Source organism: Castor canadensis, chromosome 4 (assembly GCF_047511655.1).
Source record: "Castor canadensis chromosome 4, mCasCan1.hap1v2, whole genome shotgun sequence".
In the NCBI taxonomy this organism is placed as follows: Eukaryota; Metazoa; Chordata; class Mammalia; order Rodentia; family Castoridae; genus Castor; species Castor canadensis.
In genome coordinates this window covers 26,757,817-26,773,954 of record NC_133389.1, presented here as the reverse complement: position 1 = coordinate 26,773,954, position 16,138 = coordinate 26,757,817, and the positions used below count along the sequence as shown (strand labels likewise).

The 16,138-nt window shown below is 44.0% G+C and overlaps 1 long non-coding RNA gene across 2 annotated transcripts in view; it reads left to right on the top strand.

Annotated features, from left to right (window-relative positions):
• The window catches only part of LOC141422472 (uncharacterized), a 54,627-nt gene extending 39,005 nt beyond the window's left edge, over positions 1-15,622 (top strand). For both annotated transcript variants that reach the window (XR_012447032.1, XR_012447033.1), the window contains exons 2-3: positions 3,141-3,335; positions 4,409-15,622. This is a non-coding gene — a long non-coding RNA (uncharacterized lncRNA). The remainder of the gene's footprint in view (positions 1-3,140; positions 3,336-4,408) is intronic.
• The last annotated feature ends 516 nt before the right edge of the window (positions 15,623-16,138 follow it).

The window sequence follows — 16,138 nt, the reverse complement described above, 5'->3', positions numbered from 1 at the left end:
AAGAATGAAGTGAACCTCTCCCACAGTCTACAAAGATCAGCTCAAAATGAATCAAAGACTTAAATGTAAGAGCTAAAAAATATTTGTATACAAAAACTTGTACATGTTGGTTCACAGTATTATTCCTTGTGAGAAATATGCTCATCTGTCCAAACCCAGAGACATAGGGAGTACAGAAGAAGTGAGAATAATGGCGGTCTTGCAAAATGGGGCACCTGGTGGGTAGGCACACCCAAAGCCATTACAGCAAGCATTACATTCTCTAGTGTGCAAGTCCCTCCCCTGGTTCCTCATCGGCTGAGTACTATGGGGTGTGCATTCTTTCCAGAGGTCACCTAAATTTCCTTTTGGGTTTAAAAATATGCCTCTCTTGGGATTGGTGAAATTCTGGAAGCGGACTTGAAGTGGTATCCATCTCTCTTTGTGGCGGGAAGGTCTCTCTGTGATATGTGCTTTCTGGCACATACACAGTTTTTACCCATTTCCTCATTCTGTTGTGATTTACCCTTCCCAGTTTAAGTTCTCTTATCAGTTGGCCCTCCCCCAACATCCACAAGCTGATACGCAAGTAAGTGGCCAGGGTTTAAATGCCTTGCCTTGAAAATGGACCACCACTGACTTTATTTCTAACGTTCATCATAGCCAAAAAGTCAAGGTAAATCAGATGCCTATCAGCTGATAAATGAATGAACAAATGTGGTATACCCTACAAGAGATGCTATCCAGCCATAAAAAAAGAATGAAGGTCTGGTACATGCTGCACAAGTGAACCTTGAAAACATAACACTGAGTCTATGAAGACAGATATTAAAAGGCTCTTTGTGTGTGTGTGAGATGGTGTTTGAACTCAGGACCTTGTGCTTGCTGTACAGGTACTCTACCACTTGAGCCAAACCCAACCCAAGAAACCTTATTTTCAACGATTCTATTTATGTATAATGCCCAGAGCAGGCAAATCCATAGAGATAAAAGGTGGTTGCTAGGGGTTGGAGGGAGGAAGGACTGGAGGAAGGAATGGGGACTGACTGCTAATGGATAAGGGGTTTCTTTTGGGGTTGATGAAACTTTTCTGGAACTAGAGAGGTGATGTACAATCATGTGACTATGCCAAAATTTGAATTGTATACTATTGATATGTGAATTACCAACAAATAATGGTAATTGGGAATTTTTTTTTTTTGATGGTGCTGGGGTTTGAACGCAGGACTTTGTGCTTGCTAGGCAATAATGATAATTAATGTCAATAAATAAGAAGCTGTGACATTTCTTTCGCCATGCTTGCTACAGCTTTCTACTCCTTCCTCAGTCTTTTTTCACCTGAATTATTGCATTCAGGTATTGCATTTAAATCCCATGGTGCTTTACTCTGGAATGCTAATTTCTTACCTGGGGTTAGGTGGGGGCTTAATGGATCATGCAGATAAGCATCTATTTGTGTGATTTTTGTTTTTGCATATTTGTTTTTGTTGTTGTTTTGGTTTGGTTTTGGTTTTTGTGGTATTGGGGATCAAATCCAGAACCTGGCACATACTAGGCAAGTAATCTAACAGTGAACTGTACCCTTAGCCCCAGATAGTATAAATTTGGACCTCAAGCTTAAACAAAGGTGTTACCTTCATAATAAATTATCAGGGAAGATATATTTTCTATTTAGAACTTTGGGCAGGCTGAAGAAGTTACTTTACTATCTCTTTACAAGTGAGCAGATTTTTTTCATGTCACCTTTTTTATCCTTCGTGTAAACCTGGGAGAGTCTGAGTTCTATGATAGATTGACAGTTCCAATGCATGCCACAGACTTCTTCCACCCTATCGAGGGTAGCCCCAGCATCAACTGCTGCTTCTTTGGTTTCACTTTTTTTTTTTTTCTTTTTGGCTGAATTCCTTTCCTTTAGTAAAAGTTCAGTTAATACTTTTGCAAAGATTTTCATTGCCTTTTAACTGGCATTTCTAGTTATTTTTATAGCAGGAAGTTTTCTGGTCTGCCATACCTCCAGAGAATGTAAGCCTTTATGATACAATTTCTCCCTATTAAATTGGCAAAAATTTAGCAAGGGCAAGAGTAAGGGAGAGGGAGGGACTATGGTGTGCTACAGATGGTACTTTAAATTGATACATCTTTTCCTGAAGAGATTTGCCAATCACAAGTGTGAAATGATTTGCATATCTTTTGTTTTAGTAATTATCCTTCGTAGAAATTTATCCTGTTAAAATCAGTATGGCTGTGTACAAAGTTTCAGCTATCAGGATATTTGTCATAGCATAGTATTTCCAAAAATTACAAACTATTTCAGTTATTCCAGGCAAGGAGAAAAAGAAAAAGGAAAAAGAAAAAGCAAGAAGAAAGGAAAAGCACTTACAAGAGAAAAGAATAAGGTTTAGAAAAATCTCTAGCAAATGAGTGCTGAGGATTCTGGGGTCAGACCACATCTCCTTGCAACCTTGAGTTATTAAGAGATATTGGGGAATTTAGAATTTTTACTTGGGGACAGAAATGGAGTTTTGTTAGGAAGACAGAGAGAAGAATAAATACTAAAGTATCTATCTGTCTGTCTGTCTGTCTATCTATATCTATCTATCTATCTATCTTATCTGTCTATCCATCTATATCTGGAAAGACAGACATCACGCTCTTTTGATGGCTATTCCTAGTTGGTAGAATTATAAAGGTGACTTTTACTTATTTGTGCACAGTTGGTATTCTATTTTCAGCAAAGCTGTGTTATGCTTATAAAAAGATAATGTCATTCAAAAAAGGTAGAGTTGTTCAGAATGGATGGTCCCCAGAGGGGTGGGACCCAGACCAGGGTGGTGTGAGAGAAGCCGTCAGGAACAGAGAACGCCAGCACCTCAGACACAGGAGATGAGGACAGTTTTGGAAATAGAGTGACTGCAGTTTGTGCAGCACTCTTATTATTTCTTTACTTTTAATTAGGGGGAAACAAGATGCTGCCTGCAACTTTTTTGGAATCTACAGGGCAGCAGGTGGAACTTCCCAGCCCTGCAGACTGCCCTGCTCGAGAAGGCAGAATAGTGGTTATGTGTGGATGTGTCAGCAGCCAGGTCACTGTCTCACACTGTGCCTGACTTCTTGCAGCTCTTTCACTGGTCGACAATGTCTAAGACCTTGTGTTGTTCCAGCCTCAGAAAACAGATGAGAGTCATCTGTCCAGAAGGAGCCGGCCAATGGCTTACTACCACGGGAGCAGCTGCTTCGTTTCCAAGGCCTGGCCACAGAAGGACAAACACCACGTGCAGAATATCAGAGAAACACACTTCTTGCCTTTGCCAGGAATTATGCTGATGCTGATAGCTACCACTTATTTTATGCTTATGGTGAGTGTTGTCTTCTTTTAGTCCTTAAAAGCACTTCACAAGGTAGGTACTCATAATTTAAAAAGCCCTAAGGCTCAGACAGGTCCACAACTTATCTAAGATTGTGGAGGCAGCTGTCTCTGATTTGTCTATGTGTGTAATGATTGTTATTCTCCTCCTGGATGACCAACAATCCTGGTCTGCTCCTGATTGGCCTGGTTCTAGCATTTAAAGTCTTATATCCTGAGAAATCCCCGAGTCCCAGGCAAAGTGGATGGCTGGTCACAAACAGCTGCCCTCCTTCCTCTCCTCCTATCTGGGTCCTACCATGGCCAAAGGCCCGCTGAGGCCTCTCCTCTTTGCTAGGTCTTTCCTGACAGCCCTGGCTTTCCAGTTTGTACTTCGGCATTTCATTCTTTCCCCACTGAGTGCTCAGTGGGCCGGATGTTCACTTGAGTGCTCACCTGGCTGCAGTGGAGGTGGAGTATTTTCCATAGTGCCTAGGGCAGCAATGTGCACATAACTGGTACCAAAGGAAAAAAATCCTCGTGGAATTAATGAGTCAATCAATTATTAACCTCACCCACAGTGAGTACTATAAATCACTATGAGCCAGGCATGGGTAGGTGCTGTGGGAAATAAGTGAATTTTAACTAAATAAATAACTGGGTAACAAGAGTAAGTAAATTAGACTTCAGGGTGGAAAGCCTGTGCTACGTGTGGTGTCCATAAATGTCAATGAAGGGACACTGCATGACAGTGTGACAGCAATGATTCCACAGCAGTAATGTCGTGCTGCTTTGGTGTCCTGTAGTTGACAAGCCAACTACTATTCCTTCTGGCACAGAAGACGCTCAAAACCCATCTAGCAGGCAAGGAATGTGAGACAGAAGGACAGTCCTTCTGTTTTGTGGTTTGTGTGATTATTTTGTAAAAACTGGGTTGCAGGAAGATATTTAAAGCCTGGAGGATTTCTCATAAAAATCTGCATTTGTAGTTCCTCTTAACAAAATGAAAGATGTGACTCCTCTGGGTTCTTCTGTGGGGTCATCACGTGAGATGAGCCACCGACCTTCTGTTTTTCTCATCTCTAGGGCCTTCCTGGACTACGTTACCCAAGGCATCAAAGTGAAAAGACTAGATGGTAAAAGAACAGCTTCAGCAGAAAAGTCACGTGGCTATAAGTAGCCTTGGGGAGTCCTGTTCTGAAGATGTGAGAATCCGAGAATCTGTATGTGAGAAATGGCCTTATCTACAAAGGCCAGAGGCGACCCACTTTCTCCCTCATTATTGATGTTGTCCTTGACTGTTCCTCTCTCCCATTGAAAAGGTCAAGTCACAAAATGAACTTTTGACTTTTCCCAGTTATCATTTCCTTCAGTGAGTGCAGTCCATTCTAAAGCCAAACACCTTGAATTTGCTCTTGACCCTCCCATCTCCCTCAGCAAGGCTTGGTTTTGCCTTGTAAACACACTGACACTGCCTACCTGCACCCTTCTAGGGCAGGCCACCAGCAACTCTGGCTTGGAAGGGGGTGAGCATGTCCTGATTTTTCTTCCTGCTAAATAACTGAGTAATGAGAGTAAGCGCCCTGACACTACCTATTCCCAACACCTCACGGGATCTGTCAGGTATGTGTGATCAGTTTCCTCTGCTCAAAAATATCTGTAACTTGAGTGTCTCTCAGAGTGGGTCCACTGTCTGTGGTGCGTTTGATATCACTCCACCCTCATTCTGTCCAGACACACTGGCCCTACATCTACCCTGATGGTCTTGAATGCAAGTGTATTACTGCTTTACACTATTTGTACTTAGTTTCAGTTACCAAAGGCTGCATAATGGATGACCCCCCAAACCTGAAATATGTCTGTTTCAGTACTGGGGATTGAACTCAGGGCCTTGTGCCTGCTAGGCAAGCCTACTGCCACTTGAACCACACCCCAGCCTTGACTTATTTGGAACAAAGGCACAATGGGTAGCTCACAAGGACTAGGAAGTTACATGCTATTTGCCTGAGGCTGCATTACTTATGAAGCTTATCTGGAGTTTTTCTGCACAGGAAATTTATCTCTTTATCTCTCTCTTTTATTGACTTAATTATTTATTTGTATCAGCATGGACTCATGGATAGTTATTTTATACCTTGGGTTATAATCCAATCCTACTTTTTTTGTTACTGCAATTGTTCTAGCTTTGGTCATTGGGAACTTTTCGGTTGGCTCTGTATCCCCATTGATATGTGTGTGTGTTTAGCACTTCCTTGCTTTCTGGTACTACAGAGTGCTCCATTTTGCTCCAGGACTGATGCTTCCAGGGAGCCCTGGTGCACTGTATTGGAGAATGGTTTTAGGAACCAAGGTCTGTAAACATGCTTCAATTCTCCCACTTCTCACCATTTCTTCTGGCACCACTCTAGTCTAGCCCTCTGCCACCCTCTGAGAGAGGCTGACCACCACCCCTGGTGCACAGCCTTTGAGTTTCCTCAACTTCTTTTCATCAGTTCTTCCTACTGCACAGAGACTTGGTTCCAAGTTATAAATCTGGTCATGTCAACCATTTGATAGGCACCACTGTACTCAAGACAAAACTCAACTCCCTTGCATAGGATGAAACATTCTCCCTGAGCTAGACCCTACCTACTCTCCAGCCTTCTATTTTCCCATCATTCCATTTGGAGGCTGAGCTCTAGCCACACTGAGCCTCCATCCTTCACTTCTGTGTCTTTATGTATGTCCATATAGGACTTTTCACACTGCTGAGAGCTAAGCTGTTAGCTAATGACTCCTTGTTATTATATTAAAAGCTCTCTTTCTCCTTTCAGTGTTTGGGTTAAGCTATAAATGGCCTCTTGTGATATGAAAAATAAACATTTAATTTTTCCCCCTTGGTTCCTGGCACACAGATCCTAAATCCCTTGGAATTTTCTGGAACATAGGAGAGTCTTTTGTTCTAATGAGGCCACTCCTGGTAGGCCCCTTGATAACTTCAGGATGGAGGCTAGACTGCAGCAAGAGCAGGCATGATTACAGATTTGGAGCTGGAAGTTCCAGTCCTGACCTCTAGGGAGGGAGTGAGGATTGGAGATTGACTTAATTGCAAAGGCTAGCGGATTCATCACTCATCACTACAGAATGGAACTTGCCTAAAATCCCTAACCCCAGGGCTCAGAGAGCTTCTGGATTGGTGAATCAACCTCTATTCTCTGCCCTACGCATCTCTTCCATCTGACTATTCCTGAATCCTGAGAGCTTTTCTAGAATACTGAGTAGGGGATCATGAAAATTTGCTTTGTACCCAGTTGATCAGAAGCACCTGGGACTTGTGAGTGGCCTCTGAAGAGGGAACGGTCTTGTGCAACCCACCCCTAAGCCTGTGGGGTGAGTGCTAACTCTAGGAGTTAGTGTCAGAATTGAATTGAATTGGTATCCAGAGAGTCGGCTGGTATAGGAGAAGCTCCCATGTGTTTGGTTATCAGAAGTGTTAAGACAAAACCAGTTCATCCCCTTCTGTTAATCTAGCTTGCTGTGGGTCACACTCCAAGCTAAACTCTAGAGATGACATGCACACACATGGTGAGAATGGGACCAACAAGTCTTGCCTTTTACTGTCCCTTGGTTGCTTACCTGCTTCTCCAAGGAGACCGTATCTCTCATGAAATTAGACACTTGTACCCCCTTATAGTCCCAGCATTGGGGTGCATGCTTGTAGATGCTTAAGCATTTGTTGCTTAAATTTTTAACAGAATAGAGAACTAAGCCAAAAAAACAAATATGCATAAGGATGGGTAAATGAACCCATGAGTGAATTTATTGCACCTTTCCTATTTGCCTTCGAGGTCAGAAGTGGCTTCCAAGTGTTGAAATTTTGAACATTGAATTTAACTGAGCTGACTGTAAGTCTTGGTGGGCCTGGGCAGGGGTCCTGAGGAGTGGAACAGACAGCCAGGTCATGCACTCTGATTGGGAAGGGCCTTGAACACCAGGGTGAAGAGTTGAAATTTTTCCTATGGGCTGCAGAGAACACTTATAAACAGATGATCAAAAAAAAATTATACCCTCACTTTTTGTTACAAAGTCATATCTGCTAATTACAGAAGTATTGGAAATACAGAAAAAAAATAAAGGCAAACAAAGTGGTGAGTCAGCATACCACCTGGCAAGAACAAAATATTTTGATGTGTTTCCTTCCGTTAGCTCATTGTAGTCATTGGATGCATGGTACTTTATAACTTGCTTTTTTGTTTATTACTATTTATTACCACTATTTTTGGGTAGTATTGGGGTTTGAACCCCAGGCCTTACACTTGCTCAACAGGTGCTCGACCACTTGAGCCACACCTCCAGGTCTTTTTGCTTGACTTATTTTTCAGATGGGTCGCTCGATTTTTGCCTGCGACCCATCTGCAGAGATCCTCCTTACCTACGCCTCCCATATAGCCAGGATTAGAGGCACGCATGGCCACATGCTTGTTGAGATGGGATCTTACTAATGATTGGCCGGGTGCTGGCCTCAAACCATAATTCTTGGGATTTCCATCTCCTGAGTTGTTGTAATTACAGGTGTGAGTCACTGTGTACCCTAGAACTGGTTTTTTAATGTCAATATATTGGGAGCATTTCTCCATCAGGCAGTCTTTGAACATCTCATTTTTAATAGCTACATTGAAATCCATCTATAATTTGCTTTATTCCATGTAACGATTATCTAATTGTTTTTAATTTTTTATAATATAAATTATGCCTGTGTGGCATTGGTGTATTTACATAGGCATGTGGACCTCTGATTATTTCTTAAGCATTAATTTCTAGAAGCAGAGCTACTAGGTCAAAGGCTCTGCAGATTTCAGGGGTCTTTGGTGCCCTGGGTCCTAGGAACTGACTGGAAGTTTTCTAAGAATATGATGTGGGGGAGACCTTCCTTTCTTTTCACTTTGGCTGGTTACTTTTCTTTCTTTCTTTCTTTTTTTTAATAGAAGGCAATTCCTGGGGCTTCTTGCCCAGGGATGCTCCAGTGTCCACAGTCTCCAATGAAGTGGTGCCAGGGCTGAGGTCTCTGAGGTCAGCTGGCTTGTGTGTATGTACCATGCTGCTGAGCAGAGCACCTCACCTCTTGACAAGGTCTGATTCAACCTGCACCCCCATCTTGGGATGTCCAATTTCCTTCCCTCCATTCCTGCCAATCCCTGGTGTTATTGAGTCACCTCTGGACCCAATCTTCTGTTTCTTGTGAGCTCTCCAAATCTTCCTGTGTCTGCCTTTGACCCCCAATACCCACTTCCCCCTCAGAGAAACTGTGTGTCTTTCTTGGGGAGGAGGATGCATGTCTCCTATAATTCCAGCACTCAGGAGGCTGAGGCAGAGAAGCATGAGTTCAGACCAGCCTGGACTACATAGCAAGATTCTGTCTCAAAAGACAAAAAAAGGAAGGAAAGAAGGAAGAAAGAGAAAGAAAGGAAAAAAGAAAGAAAGAAGGAAAGAAAAGAAGCTGGTGGCTGTGGGTCTTGTTCTGGAAAATTTGATCAGCAATTCAGGGATTTGTATGAGGAGAGTTTTATTGAAGCATTATAAATGAAAACAGAATCTTTCTGTCTTTGGTTCTCTCCCCCCAATTTCTGTAGTTCCTGGCACCTACAGTGCTGCTCAAGCCCTGATTCAGCAATGGTCCTCCCTTTCTCTGTCCCCCTTCCACCCTCTATTTCAGGCAGCATTTACACAGCCCAGGACTCCACCTTGAGCCTCCACCCACAGTATATACCTCTGAGGGGCCCAGGCCTAAGTCAGGGGAAAAGGCGAGAAAACACACAGGCTAGGTTCACCCAGCTGCTCCTTACAACACCCTGGCCCAGCCCGGTAGACACTCCCACCCATGCCCATCTCCCCTCCTCCCGCCGAAACTGGGTGCTCCCGGGCTGACACAGAGATCCTGTCCTGCCATCAGAAATGATAGGGGAGAAGATGAGTGATCTATCCTTTCTACCTTGAAGGGCTCCAGAGGGGACAAATGACATAATGGAGAAGAAGTCACCTCATAAAGCACCATGCAAATCTAAGGGATTGTTATAGCACTGTTTTTATTGGCAAATATAATCCGAGTTCCAAGCAACCACTTTCAAATGAACTCTTGGACATAACGATGGTCCAGGAACATCTGTTGCTTTGTTCTGCCCAATGACCCTTTCTCCTTCTTCTGGCAGCAATGCATTTCCCTCTCCCCACTTCCACTGGGAAAGTGCAGCTCCTTAACTTCAAAATTTGGATCCTGCTGGGACTGCCATCACATCATTGCCATGTCACTGGGAAGGACATGAGACCCAGGCTTGGCCAATCTCAATAGCTCCTACCCCTCTCTCTACCTCCCCTCAAGACCACAACGATTGGTCTGGGGAACCTGTGGCAAAGTCTAATCCATCACTGTTCTACCTTGAGATTTTGACATACTGAAGCACTGAGAAAGTCCCTTTCCTGCCCCTGGGTGGGGTTGACATCAGCAGTCTTAGTTAGTTTGTGCTGCTATGACAAAATATCTTCAACTGGTTGGCTTACAAACAACAAGGATTTATTGCTCACAGTTCTAGAGGCTGGGAAGTCCAAAATCAAGGTGTCAGTAGATTTAATGCCTGCCTCACAGATGGTGCCACATAGTATCGGGCCCCATCTTTGAGGGCATTAATCCTATCACGACGTCTCCACATTCATGACCTAGTTACCTCCCAGAGGACCTAACCTCTCATCCCATCATCTTGGGCATGGGATAGGATTTCAACAGATGAATTTTGTACAAACAAATATTCAGTCCATTGCATGAGCTGTCAACAGTCTTACCTTGCCTCTATGCAGGAAGAATAAGGCCACCCTCGGGGTTGACACTGGGGAGCAAAGTCAAGAGTAGGAGAGAGAGGCTCCTCCATTCATCATTGTACCTCCTTGCCCTGGCTATCCCTGTACTTTCTCTCTGGAGCAAAACATCCCTTCTTTCCTGTAGTTATAGCAGTACTTTGGCTCTTGTATCTGAAAGAATCCTGACCAATACTAGTCAACCCATTCATGAGTTGGAGGTGCCATTTCTGAATATCCAACTATGTTATGTGTGAATATCTTACTTCTCCAAAGACATTTCAAATGTATCACCAGCAGGACACTTGAACTTGACTCAGAGCAGTCAGCAGGGAGTGAAAACATACTCACTGAATTAAACTCAACTGAATGAATTATCTTTACACATAACCCTTTTTAGCCTCCTTCAAATCTTTTCAGAACACGTTGAGGTATAAAAACTAATACATAATAGATGCTGTGTCCCTATGCTTGGCTTAGACAGTGCACATGCTGACTTTTATCTCTAACTAGAGGCAATTCTGTTTGCTGGAGACTCAAGAGACAAGTTCTGCAATGATTTGGGGAAGAGAAAAGGGAAATCGGAAACTTTTTCTCTGCTTGTTTTGAATATTGCCTAAACAACTGGGTCCCATCCAGATACTAACAACTTTTACTGGCAGGAGAGATTTCCACCAAGACAAGATAGGAATTGTGGATTGGGCCAAGTGACTATAGGGTCTGAGGATATCCAGAGGCTCTGCAGAAAGGTGTGTGTTTTTTTTCTAAGTGGGATGGGGCATCAGCTTGCAGGCAGCCTAGTCTAGATATCTTCTTTTTTAAATATCAAAATAAAACCAACCAATATAACATGATCTTCAGCAAGAAAGTGAAGCAAGGAGCCGGAAGGGAGTCAGATGAAGCAATTCAGAAGCTAGGATGATGCTTGGGGATTTTAGATTGCCTCACCTTTTTATCAAAGATTAAGCAAATGCATTTCACTTAAAGTCATGCCCAAATTTGTGCTTCTGGTGCAGGTAAAGAAATATCTAACATAATCAGCCTATGAGTGAGACTCCCACATCTCAGAAGCCTGAGGATGCAGATCTGGCTTCCTCAAAAGCTCACCCCAGGTCTGAGAAAGAGTAAACAGAGATGGTGGCAATGACCAGAGGGAGGAGACTAAGGTGGGGAGCACAGGTCACTCTGAGTCTGTCCCCTGACATGTTCTTCCTTTCTTCATCTGAAAAGTGCCTCGTTTGCTTTCCAGGGGTGTTTTAAATGAAGTTGTGGATAGCACCACAGTTTGATAATCATAAATAGCTATAGAAATGTAACAGCCAGTTAGGAATGGGGGAACTAGACCCGCAAAAGAAAATAGTAAGAAATCAAAGCTGGAATGTGACCAAGAAAAAAGGGTTTTAGACGATCAAAATTGTAACTCCAGGAGAATGCTGCTTTTGCTGAACCTGTTGGAATATGGATTATTCCTGGGATCCTAGCGGTGCACCGGATGACCTGGACTCACCCTAGAGCCAGACCACCTGGTATTAACCCCAGCCTCATTCTGACTGGCCATGCAACCTTGGGTGGGACACTCGGCCTCTCTTGGCTTCAATTTCCTTATCCATGACACGTGGATAACCACACTATCCCAGAGCACAGTTGGAAGAATGAAGTGAATCCGCTTACGGAAAGTACATGGGATAATGTCTGACAAGTGACAAGTGCTCGGTAGATAAGCTATCATTGTTTATCATCCCGAGTAGTCATCCTGGCCCTGCCAAGAGCTACACGTTGCGTTAGGCAGGTTGCTCGCCTTTCTATGACAAGGTGATAGATACCTCGGCTAGATGCAGAGTTCTCAATATCAGTGTTATTGATATTTTGGGCCAATGACACTTTGCTGTGAGGACTGTCCTGTGCATTAGAGTATATCTAGTGGCACCTGGACTCTACCCACTAGATGCTTGGGCCCCCCCCTTCTTTGTGGGGACAACCAAAAACCTCTCCAAACACTGCCACATATGCCTTAGATGGGAGGATAGGTGGGGAGATGAACCTGCCCTCGGCTGAAAATTGCTAGATTCAAAACAGAGGTCCTTGGTTGTGGGTCTGTAGAACTTGGAGATCCTAAAGATGTGCTTTGGGAAGTCCGTGGAGCCCTCAGATTATAGTAATTGCCTGTGTGTTCACACACGTGAGCCTCCTCACTCCTGTTCTCATCAGTCTCAAGCAGTTCTGTGACAAAAGAATTCTGCACTGGTCCTCAGTCTCTTCTAGCCCGGACACATGCTATATCTGCTCTGAGAGGGAAAGAAAAAGGTGTTAGATGAGAGCAGGTTCCTCCTTTCTGAGCCTTTTGGATACCCTTCCCCCCACCCCTTTTTCTCCTACACGAAGCCTCTCCCTTCTCTCTCATGCTGGTAACTCAGAGACTTTTCCACTGTCTCTGAAGACTATGTTTTCCAAACTGCCATCCATTCCACCCCACTTCTCCATGGGGCCCTTTGTGCTGTGACAGTGGTAGTGTGTGGAGAGAGGAAGGAGTGCTGTTTAGCAGACTCGGGCCAAGGAGCAGGGCCCAGGACCCCTTTCTGGGCAGCTTTGGCCCTGTGCGGTCTGTGTTCATGTCCCTTCTTTGTTGCTGGTCTCATCTGTGCTATCTTGGGCACAGCTGGGGAAGCCGGCAGCTTCTTGTCCAAGGTCACTCTGCTGGAGAGCTAATATTTTTGCCACAGCTGGAAGTGGGATGAACCTATTGTGCTCTGTGGCCCAAGCTGCACTCAGCCCCAGGATCTCTTCGGGAAATGTGAACACACTGAATACACTGAGTCTGTCATTAAGAACTTGGCCTGTAACCAAGGAAATCTGGTTTAGACCGAATCTTCATTTAGAATGAATTAGTAGTGAGGAGAAGGGACGCACTGAAAGTTTTCTGATTGTGTCATAGTTTACATAAAAGAATGGGAGAAGATGAGAAGAGTAACTTTGTTAAAACACTATCAGCCAAGCAAGCTGCCCTGGAATGAGCTGGAAATCCAAAGGCACACAGCAGGGGGGAGGGGAATGTCTCAGCTCTTGGTTCCCAAGTGAGACCTGGGTGGAAAGCATCTACCAGCCTCACATCCATCGCAGACTCCTACATCTGCCTTAAGGAAGGGGTTGAAAGACTGGGCCCGCTCCAGTGTGAAGCTAAACCTGAAGTAGTTGTTAGGTATGAAGGCTGAGGAAAGACAGGTGTACATTAGAAAACCAACCTGGTGTTTGCCCAGGTCACCTGGTGTGGTGATTTGTCGAGCCATTTTGGCATCAATAGTTTTTTCTTTCCAAGATCTAATGGGCAGTGTGCTTGGGTCACTTGGGCTTGGGATGATCAGGGTTTGCCAAATGGATGCATAAAGGGATAATTAGAGACTCCTGACTCAGTCCCTACTGGTATGAATGAACTACTGAAAGGTTTTCAAAGACAAATTCCTTTAGTGAATGTTTAAAAGGATTAGGGTTTTTTTCATCTAGCATTTCTAAGATACCACATCCTTTATCATTTGAAAGTCAGACACGCCACCTTATGGTCCCAACAGTGTCACTCTCAGTGACAAGGATTGGTCAAATTCCCAAGGATCTTGGAATTTAGATTTTCTTCCAATATTCTCAAAAACACAAAAATCTTCTTAAGCAATCTTGGGAAGTCAAAGCCAGAAGTAAAAATCAACCAAACAATTTAAGTGACTGATATCCAACTCTTTTTTTGGGGAGCGGGATCAAATAGTGCATATTTCAGAGGAAATGTTTGTGTGTTTAATGATGGAGTGATAGTTCTAGCATATTCTTCTCCATAATGCAGCCCTGGCAGAATTTCTGTTGAGATGCTGTGGTAGAAGCCTGTGATATTAGCCATTCCTTTTTATTTTCTGTGTTTTGAATGTTTTGACTACAGAGGACTCGCTGCCTTGGAGGGAATGCTTCTCCCAGGAAAAGCCAGTCCCTAGATACAGCAAACAACTTACCCACAAGCATGATTTTTAAATGCAAACCAACCAATCCAGAGCCCTCACCCAGCCACCTCCTGTAATGGGCTTTCACACCCCAGGCCACTGTTTATCTGCTCTAATGGTGCCAGGGCCCAGTGACAGAAGACTAAGTCTGTGCCTCAGAACCCATCACAGTTATTCAAACTAGCCAATCCTCAGGCTGTGTACCCTTGAGGCAGGGTAGAGTTAGGGAAAGTTTGGGACTCAGAAAATATGTGAATTAATATTACGTGTGTGTGTGTGTGTGTGTGTGTGTGTGTGTAGGTTGTCCACGTCTGACTCAGGGATGGCTTGGAATGCCCTCACCTGGCCTAGGGACCACTCGTGCCCCTCCCCACTCATTGATTATTGGATGGGAATCGCCTGGTTCCTCCCTTCCCATAGGTTAGCGTAAGTTTTAAAAGCACCTGGAGAAGAGTAGCACGCTATCTGCCTCCAGATTCTACCTGCACCCACCATTCTCCCTTTTGTATTTCCCCTCCCTAACTTTTAATGAACTCCATTTACACCCACGTGTCCTGCTACAGATTCTTCCATATGGAACACAAGGACTTTGGAAGTCTGATCACAGATTGCACAGCTGCTGTTCACATGCCCTCCAGGACCTTTTTCTTCTCATGGGAAGCACAACAAAGGCTCTTGCCCACAATCCTGTGACTTCTCTGCCTACACTCAATCTTGGTTCTTCCCTTTGTGGCCCTGTGTGGTGTGCCCCCTCCTCTTGGCATCTCTGAGCAGCACACTATCTTTTCAAAGCCATTGTATTCAGATCTATTGGCCTTGCCAATCATACACTCTTTTTGTTTTGTTTTTGTGATACTGGGGATTGAACCCAGACCTCCTGCATGCTAAGCAATTAGATTACATTAGCTTAAATTAAGAAGTCAATTTATTGGCTCAAGTAACTAGAAAACCTAGGGCTATGACAACTAAGTTATCTTTTCATTATAATTTCATGCGGCAGAAGGGGAATGGGTCTCTTGGGTACTCTTTTTTATAAGGATACTATTCTCATTCCTACAGGCTCCACCTCATCACCCACCAAAGGCTCACCTCCTAATGCCATCGTCTTGGGGCTAGCACCCCAGCACGCTTCGTCCATGAATCTGGGGACATGAGCACTAAGTCTACTGTCCTCATTCTTCTCCAATAGCACTGCCTAAGTTAAGTTCCGTGTCTGGGGAGGCCCCCAGAACTGTACAAACCCTACAGTTTGTGGGGCTATGATAGTGCTCACCTTGTAGGATTCCTGTGAAGACTAAGTGAAGGGGAGGCATGCCAAGGTTTTAGTACAGTGCCTGCCACATAATATGCACCCAATAAAAAGAGTTACCTCATTTCTGTAGGGCTGAAGGCATCGCACTTGAGACTGTACCGAGCAGACATAGCTAGTACGATTGAACCCATTGTAGAGGTAAAGGAATGATAAGTAGGAGAGAATGGGATGACAAGTTGGATAATATGCTGAAATCAGACTTAACAGCACTCAGAATGGCACCATTTGACACCATGACCACAAACTGTTAAAGTTTATGTTCTCATGCTACATTACCCAATAGATGAGCGTCATACCTTTGAATGAAGGTACTCCCAATCTGGAATCAGAATGATATCATCTACCTCCTAGGGTGGGGTGGGAACACAGAGTGGCTAGGCACCCAGGGCTTGGAGATCCAAGGGGAGAATTGTAGAACATGGTCCCTCTTGCTTAGTTAACAACTAGCTGAGTTGACTGGACATCCAAGAACGAAGAAGATTTGACTGTCTGTAACCAGCAGAGGTCTGAAAACCACCAGAAAAAGTATATGTTATCCTAAGATTTGGGGAGAATGAGACCCTGTATGGGACAAGAGCCCAAGAACTTTTGAATTAAAATCGTGAATCAGAGGCCTCTAAGTAAAATGTGAGTCTTTACAGGTTATAAGTTCAGTTGACATTTTAGGAAAACACCTCCACAAAACTCTGGGAGCCTTCCAGT